This window comes from Chenopodium album, chromosome 12 (genome assembly GCF_948465745.1).
Source record: "Chenopodium album chromosome 12, dcCheAlbu1.1, whole genome shotgun sequence".
Lineage (NCBI taxonomy): Eukaryota > Viridiplantae > Streptophyta > Magnoliopsida > Caryophyllales > Amaranthaceae > Chenopodium > Chenopodium album.
Genome location: NC_137845.1, coordinates 50207764 through 50217261, shown reverse-complemented (window position 1 = coordinate 50217261; position 9498 = coordinate 50207764).

Below are 9498 nucleotides of genomic sequence, written 5' to 3'. Positions count from 1 at the left end.
TTTAGGAACTTGTAAACCGTTCACAGGGTGAAGGTTACACCCCTTAACGATCCAGGGGATCGTCAACTCCAATAGGTCTGGAACCAGGACTGGAAGTTCGGGGATGAAGGTACAAATACAACCTAAAAGAGATTGAACCTGCCCTAAAAATAGGCCTCTACTTTATTCTTCTCGTATTTATGTGAGCTTTATGACTAACATGCAATCATTAGGTTAACCCTAAATCTGTTTATCTATGTTGGTTGAATTAAATGCACAAGCAAAACTATTATTGGCGATCACCTGAATTATAATCAAATTAACCCTAAACAAGATTATTAATTATCTTATTAAGCGTGATTACAAGTACAAATTCCCTTTAAACATGCATAAAAGGCGTGATCAAGCAACAACAAATATATATCAAGCAACATAATAATTAATCATAATAATCATAGTTATCATTATAACAATCATAATAATCATAATTATCATAATCATGTTAAAGCATAATATTAATAGCAAGATCCTAGGCATGATGCTAACAAGATTAATAACAAACCCTAGCATGTCACTAAGCATTAAAGATCAAAGCATTAGCCCTAACATGATACTAACATGCTATTAGGAAAGAAAATAGGAAGCATCCTAGAAATCATAATTGATATAAGCAAATCACCCTAAATATCATACTAAGGAAAGCATCCTAACATGATACTAGGAACCAAAATAACAATCTTAACATGATTTCTATATCATAAGATCAATTAAACAATTAAAATACTTGCCTGGATGCCTCGTACCTCTTTCTAATAACAAAATACACACGTTAGTAACTTCAAAGAAAAGTATAAAATCAAACAATTAAATTAAATAATTGAAATAGAGATTAGGGACCAAACCCTCAGAAATTAAAACCTTTCACGTCTAGGGCGAAGGCAACTTCGAACTTGGCTAGGTGTGTCTAGATCTTGTGAATGCGGAATTTTGTTTGTGAAAAGTTGGTTTAGAAAGAGAGAGAAAGTATCAAGAAATTCTTGATGAGAGTTGATTGTAGATGAGAATTGATTGTTAAAAACGGAGGTTAAAGGAGGCTATTTATAACGAAAATCAGCCGGAATATGATAAAAAAGAATCAGAATTTCAAGAAGAATAAAACACGACGCTGTCGCCACACAAGCATCAGTCGCCGCGCGACAGAGCCTGTCGCCGAGCGACAGCCTATGGTGCGGTGCTGCACGCAGTTTTTCACACGTTTTCATATTTTTGATAAAATTAAGCGTACGAGGGGTAAAACTGTAATTTTATTTAAAACACTTCTTTTATTCTAAATAAACCTAAAAAAAAAAACTCAATTATCAATGCTAATCACATTAGGATTCAAAAGAACCTTCTAGAAGATTCTAGAAGACTATAATCAATCCTAATTGCATTAAGAATCATAATAAGCCCTCCTCTAGATCATTGGGCCGCATATAAAGGTCAAACCGGACCCAGTTTAGTATTTTGGCCATAACTTCCTCATTATTCATCGGAATTGGGCTTATAATATATCGTTGGAAAGCTCTTTTTGAGCCCAATCCAACTACAATCTTAATATAGAAGAAGAGTTCTCTAGCAAGAACTGAGTTCTTTAACAGGAATGTTCCCTAACAGGAACTTGGATGATGCATGTTGAAGACATTAAGTTCTGGAAGGAACTTAGTCTGCGAAGTTCCAGTTGAAGACTGAAGAACGAGTGACAGCGGGAACTTGGTTCTGGTCTGCGTGAAGCCCAAGTAATTCAGTATTACAGAAACGCGGCACAACAATATTAATTTAGTTAAGATTTTATCTTCTGGATTTATTGTTAAATATGTTAAGTAGATATGCACGAAACTTATTAGAGGCATTACAAGATAATTGGCAAATTTAATTAAACGGAAAAAGATAAAAGAAAGATTTTAAGCAAAGATTTTTGAGATAATTTGTTTCTTAAAATCTGGTTTTATCAAAAGATATTATTCATTTTGCTATAACTTATCTTATCTTATTTTCCGAAAAGATTTTCTCTTAAAAGATTTACATAAAACTTTATTTTGTGATTAGTTAAATTAACTTATTTATCTTTTGAAAAACCCTACTTGCTATATGAGTTAATCTTGTATAAATAGTAGAGATCACATTTTCATAAGTTTTTGTGAGTTTTGCGTGAAGAAATCTCTGAGCTTAATTTGTGTAAGTTTGCCAAGCTTTAATCTTATTATAATTGTTTCGGGTTTCGTGCATTGCTTTCCTAACATATTCTAGGTGTTATTTTCTGTAATTGGTTGGGTTATAAAGTGTGTGTGTATGAAATTTATATTGCATACAGGTAAGATAGCTTTGAGTGTAAAAGCTGTGTAATAGTACTGTGAGAGTACGAGAGAATTCAAGTTGGGAACTTGAGTTGGGTAGGATAGGGTCGTACTGTGTAGCAGGTTCTATTTGGAACTTGTGAGCAAAGGTCTGTCATATAATAGGTTTGTAACTTGGTGTTTGCCCTATTATAATGGATTGCTTGTTATCTGGAAATCCCTTAAAAGAGTCGAGGTTTTACTTCCAGTGGGCCCTGGAAGGTTTCCTCGTAAAATCCTGTGTGTATTGCAAAGTTCCTTTATATTCTGTTTTATATTTTTAAAAGTAGTCACTAAGAACTCACCTACAATTCACCCCCCTCTTGTAGTGTTCGTTTCAACTAACACGGTTCTTTATGCAATACTGTTCTTTACTTAAACCACGAATATTACTACTACTACTACTACTACTACTACTACTATTGACTAGTTAAATAGGTATTTATTTAGATCGAGATAAATTAAGATATTTATCTATATAAATTTATTATTTTTTTTTAAAAAAAAAGAATATATTTATTTATTATGTAAAAAAATAAAAAAAAGGCTATTGTAAAATTTTCTTATTGTGTGTGTAGACTTCTAATTGGCTTATGCAAGAGTATTTGACGTAAGAAAAATTCATTATCACATTTATGTAAGTACTATTGTCATCAACTTATATTAGCGTAGCCTATTATTACTCCCTCGAAAGAAAGGGTTCCTTCCTTCGAGAGAAAAGCCGTCACTCCGCTACAAGTGATTTTACTCCGGGAATGGCAGACGATTTGGTGCATAAGTGCTCTGTGCTTCGATTGGATGATGATGAGAATGACCTGGTGGAGTTAGGAGGGTCGAATTCACTAGAAACAAAAGAAAATCTAGAACTCCTTCTTGTGGGGTGATTACTCAGACGAAGGCCGTATAACGTAGAGGCGTTTAAAAGGACCATGATGAAGGTCTGTGCGCCTGCAAATAGCATGCTAATCAGGGTTATTGGCCCTAACCTATATGTCTTCCAATTCTTTCATTGGAAGGAAATGATAAAGAGAAAATATTGTATGGTAGACCGTGATGTTGGGAGAATAACTTACTCGTTCTTAATGAAATCGAAGGGGATGAACAGCCTGATCAGGTGGTCCTTGACCACTCGCCTTTCTGGATTAGGGTCTGCCATTTGCTTTTCAATTGCTGATCTAATGATGACATTGTAGCCCTTATGAAAAACCTTGGCAAGATAATGGAGACAGAAGAGGTCATTCTAGGATTGGACCGATATCGGCGAGTCCGTATCATGCTTGATGTCAAGAAATCCCTTCGAAGGCATTAATGGATTAAAGATAAGAGTGGAAAGGAGGTCCAGATTGAATTCAAATACGAAAGGCTCCCCTTTTTCTGCTTTGCTTGTGGTATTATAGGGCACTCAGAGAAGGATTGTGATTTTGTATTGGAAGAAGAGAGAGCAGTGAAGTTGGGATGGGGTATGTTCTTGTGGGCTTCTCCAAGAAGGGGTGTAGTAAAGAAGAATGAAGAGTTTGCTCAAATCACTTCGACAAGGAAGCAGTTATTTGTTACTAAAAGAAGTGATCAGTCACATGCTTCAATTGCTTCACAAGAAGGGTCTTTAAATACAAGGGAAGGCTTGGAAGAGGGGCAGGGAGAAGAGCTTGTCTTACAGAAACAAGGAGCCTGGGAAAATGAGAGGACTTCAAGCAATGTGAAAGAAGGAAGTGCAGCCCATGTGACTAGGGACGCATCTCATGACTTTAATGCTGTCAATCCTAATGCTGCTACGGAGAAGGCAGTAGAGTCCTAGAAAGTTGGAGAGAGGGTGACTGTAACTGAAGAATTACCCACTATGTTTGTCTTTGGTGACCCAGGACAAAAGAAAAAGAAAAGAATTATCAGGAGAGGGAATAAAGATTTGGCCAGAGAAGATATGGAGGTGGATTTCGGTGACAATGAGCCAAATGCAGGGGGGAAAAAGCGGATTCTGATGGAGAATGTCCTGGTAGAAGAAGATGCTGCTGAAAATGCCAAGAAACGAGCAAAGAGTAGTTTGTTGGCAGACCTGACATCTTATAATTTTCAGACGGAGGTTGGTGAAATCCAACCCCGTCCATCATCATGAGTCTACTTTGTTGGAACTGTCGGGGTGTGGGCAACCCTTCGACAGTTCGCCCGACTCCGTAAATGGAGGAACGCTGTAGCCCCTGATATAGTTTTTCTATCGGAGATTATGATCAGTAAAGATGCGGTAGAAGGAATAAAAGAGAGAATAGGTTACTCCAGTGCTTTTGGGGTCGCAAGCAAGGGGAAAGCAGGAGGTTTGTGTGTGTTCTGGAGCGAGGACGAAACCAAATTTACTCTTAGTTCTTTCTCACAAAATCACATATGTGGTGATGTGGTGAAAGGGGGTTTGGGTTGGCAGTTTGTGGGTATTTATGGTTGGTCGGAAGAAGGGGAAAAACACAAGACATGGTCTTTAATTAAACACCTTTGTGATGAAGCTGCGGGACCTTTAATCTTCGGTGGAGATTTTAACGAACTGCTCTCTCATATGAAGAGGGAGGGAGGTTCGGACAGGGAAAGGAGGGAGCTAAAAAGTTTAAGAGAAGTGGTTGATAATTGTGAACTTCGAGACTTGGGCTACATAAGGAAGTGGTGGGCATGGGAAAAGGGAGATACGGTCCATACTAGGGTGAGGGAACGACTTGATCGATTTCTTGCCTCGGCCTCTTGGATTAATTTATTTCCTAAGGCGACAGTCGAGCACTTATTGAGGCAAAATTCTGACCATGCCCCAATTTTGATACGCACAAGGGAGAAAAAAGGCAAGAAAAAGAAAAAAGGGAGGAGATTCATGTTTGAAACATCATGGCTACTTGATGAATCTTGTGAAGTTGAAGTGTTATATTAATTATCTTGCCAATTATCAATTCAATTTATACTTCTCAATTAAACACATCTTCACTTCCGCTGTGCACTCACTAACCTTAACATAAGTCAACGACAAGAATACACCAAACCAAACCAACTCAATTTTATATTATTCATATATTATCTTAGAAGGTGCTGAAGTTAGGAAAACATCATCAACTATCAGATTCTAACTTGTTAGATTTGCTAGAAATCTTAAAACTAATAACACACACCATAGAAAGATGGTTTGCTACGTGACTACATTGGCTTCATAACTTTTCCACCTGTACTAAATTTCAGCACTAATTTCTAGAACTAAATCATAACCGATTTTCAGAATTGAAATCAAAACTGAATTTCAAAATTGAAATTAGAACTGATTTTCATAACTGAAATTCAGAATGATTTTCACTGAAATCAAAAAAGAATTTCAGAACTGAAATCAAAACTGAGTTAGCAATGCATTTAAGTTAAGTGCGACTAATGTATTTTTCAAAGTGAAGGTTAGTGCGACTTATTAGTTTCTAACTAAGTTCATATAATTATATGACCCTTTTTTTAATGTGATTATTGCATTATTATTTTTGAGAAGAACCAACTGCGGCTAATGCAAGCTAAAACAGAATTTAATGTCAAAACTTCCTTTCCTTTATATACAACATTATTTCAGTTCATGTAAATACTTCATGTGAAGTAGTTTTGAATTTGCCTCTACATCACTCGTTAGTCGACTAGTTTTAAACTTTTCCCATTGAGTCTTGGTGATGAAACCCTTGCATACTTCCCAAGGCATTAAGTGTGCGCTATTCTTTGGAGGCTTAATCATACACTTAATAATCCTCCAACACACAAAACTTTACTCGAAGATCCTAAAGCATGCACCAATAACTAAATGAAAGCACTTCTATATAACACCATCAGGATTTCTAATGTGTTAGAGTCTATGCAAACAAATAAGTGATGATTGTATTATCTAAATAAAACATTATGTTTGATAATAGATTCAACAAGTCTTTTAATGTATGAAACTATGAATTGTGAAATTAATATTCAATGATAAGTAGAAAAATATATAGTTGTTCATTTCCAAATCAATACATAATACGTTATTTTACTCATCTTTAACAACACAGAATGACTGTTTTATTACTCTTATTGCATAGGATTCAAAATGAATGGACCAAGATTCAGCCAAAATGTGCGGTAATAAAGAGCAATAACGGGCTCTCACTCTATAGGGTCAAGTAAGAAAGCCATCTGAGTACTCAAACATACATGATTAGTGAAGTTATTACAACTATTAGCGAATTAATTAGTAACCTATAACATACAGTTGGTGAGATTAATACTAGCTACTTTGTTAGCCAATGCAAGATTTTTAACTTTTATATACTTAGACTCCATATCATCTATACATTGATCAAATCACACAATTAAGAGTTAAGCACTAAAATAATTAATAACTATATTGTGGTTTTTGTTCAAAGAATGGGACGTGTACAATTAAGCACGTGAATTGTATAATAGTTCATGTGATGGGACTACTATTATTCCCTTAAGCTAAGGTTATGTAATTAAAATATTCAATGTGTCCCCATTTCTTCCACCACCCGTAAATTATTATAGTTAAACTGACTCGGCTATTATAGGTTGACCCTCACATCCATTCAATAAAAAACAGTTTAACCATTTTCCCTCCATTACCAATCCATCATGACATGGTGTTTAAAATTTAATTATTTTATTTTATTTTATTTTATATTTTATTTATTTTTTTATTTATATATATTTTTTTTTTTGCTTTTTAATTATCTAATATCCATTATTTTGTCTAATATTTTGAAATATCTTTGTAAAACATAAAAAAGTATCAATAGTTAGATTAGGATGTGTTCTCTTCACCTTTGAAAAATAAGTTTTAAGTCTAATCAGGTTTAATCAAAGTCGATAAAGTCCAATAATTTTTAGTTTAAATAAATTTTAGTACGTATGTGAAAAGAATAAACTTTAATCACCTTTATTATTTATAACATTAAGACACAATAGGTGAAAAAGTCCATACTTCCTCTTCCGCCTTCTGTTAATAAAAAGCTAACTCAAGTTTGATTCGTTGAATATATATTGATAAACCGACAATATATTAGTTGTTTAACTTGCTAACCATATACACAATTTCGTTATCAAGAAAAAAATACCATGTATATTATTGTGAATTTGTGATGATAACTTATACAACAATTTATAAAATATTGATTTCATACAAAGAAAAAACTAGTAACCAACCACAACGAGAAACTTATTCCATTCTCTTCTAAGAAAAAAAGGCAAATGACCCACTTCAACAACCTATTGTTATTCATAAAATTATAAAGTAGTTGAGTTGAACCTTTCAAACATACGTATATATATATATAGTTATATTCTTAAAAACCATATCTTGTTAAGAAACTTCCCATAATACGACGTGTTACATTAACATTCAACGTTGAAAGCCACCAGCAGCCAGTTTAGAAGACTAATCATTGAGCCCCACCACGATCTTATATTATTTCAACCCCTCAATATATTTAATATAATATAAACCATATATATTATGCCATATGAAAATTATTCTTCTTCATCATCTTCTTCTTCTACAACATTATTATTAAACATGGCACAAAAATTGTCATGGTACTTAGCTTTGGTCATGGCGTTCTTGTTGGCTATGAGCTTGTGCGAGAGCATCCACGTTGAGGCATCGTCGAGGGAGGAGAGTTGGAGATATGTTTCTAAGGATATGATAAGCATGCCTTGTGATGAGGTTTATGTAGTAAGAGAAGGTGAATCACTTCATTCTATAAGTGAAAAATGTGGAGATCCTTTTATTGTTGAAGAAAATCCACATATTAATGACCCGGATGATGTTTTTCCGGGTCTTGTTATCAAGATTACTCCTTTTAGAAATAGGTAATTAATTTGATATTATCATTAATATTGTATTCATCATCTTCATGAATTTTCTTTTTATGTTTCTTCGATTTTTTTTTTTTTCTAGTTTTTGTAGTTAATAAAGTTTGTTGTATAGAATGAAGCCACACCGAAAATGTTTAAGTGTAATATGGTTTTACTGGTAATAATGTAAATATTACTGGAAATTTCTATAGTTTTTGCTTTGGAATATAGACCGTACTTTTGTTTCTTTAAATTTCGTAGATTATTCATATTCTTTCCATTTTTATTTGTTCTTTTTATCTTAAATAAATCTATATATAAGAGACAAAAAAGTTAAAGTAAGAACTAAGCATTTTCAATGGTATAAATAAAAAACGTGTTTATTGTAAAAATTATTGAAAATATCTTGCATGTAGCTTAATCGTTAAAGAGATACTCCGTATTTACTTAAAGGTAAAACAAATACAATGCTCAACCAAACTACACCATTTGTGAAATTTTGATTATGTAGAAAAAAATATGCATTAAACAAAATATTTTATGCAAGCTTAGGTAACCATTGACTAATATGGTGGCTTAATAATATTTTTTATTATTAAGCCACCATATTAGTCAATGGTTACCTAAGCTTGCATAAAATATTAAAATATAACTTAGAAATCTGAATGAAAGCAAACTAGATTTTCTTATTGTTTGCCTTTGGAGATAATTGCTTAAAACGAAATATAGGAAATTTTCATTTCAATATTTATTAATTTTATTATTATTATTATTATTATTATTATTATTATTATTATAAAAACCTACAAAGTCAATCAATTTACAAGAAATTAGTGGGGGACCGAGATACAATCTAGGCCCCCGCCCCTCTAGCAATAGCGAACCCGATCCTGCTGAAGATGTGAACAGCTGCACGAGCACTAATATCATGAGTCCTAACGAACGTCTGAACCCTTTTTAGCAACGCAACAGAACACTTAAACTACTACTACTACTACTATTATTATTATTATTATTATTATTATTATTGACATAATTAAGCTTAATCAAACTATTATAAATTAGAAATAGTTTAACAGAACACTTAAAGGAGCCAAACTAGCTCTTATAAACCAACAAACATAAAAACGAAATTTTGAAATCTTGGTCTCGGATGCTTGAAACCAACTCCTACCGTCTTGGATCGTACTTTCGAATTGTCGTTGCAAAAACTAGTAGAATAGTTGATAAAAGGACGGAGTAACTTTTGTTGTTGATGAGCCAAACTTTGAAAGGGTTACATGAGAAACATAGGGCATGGACTACAGGC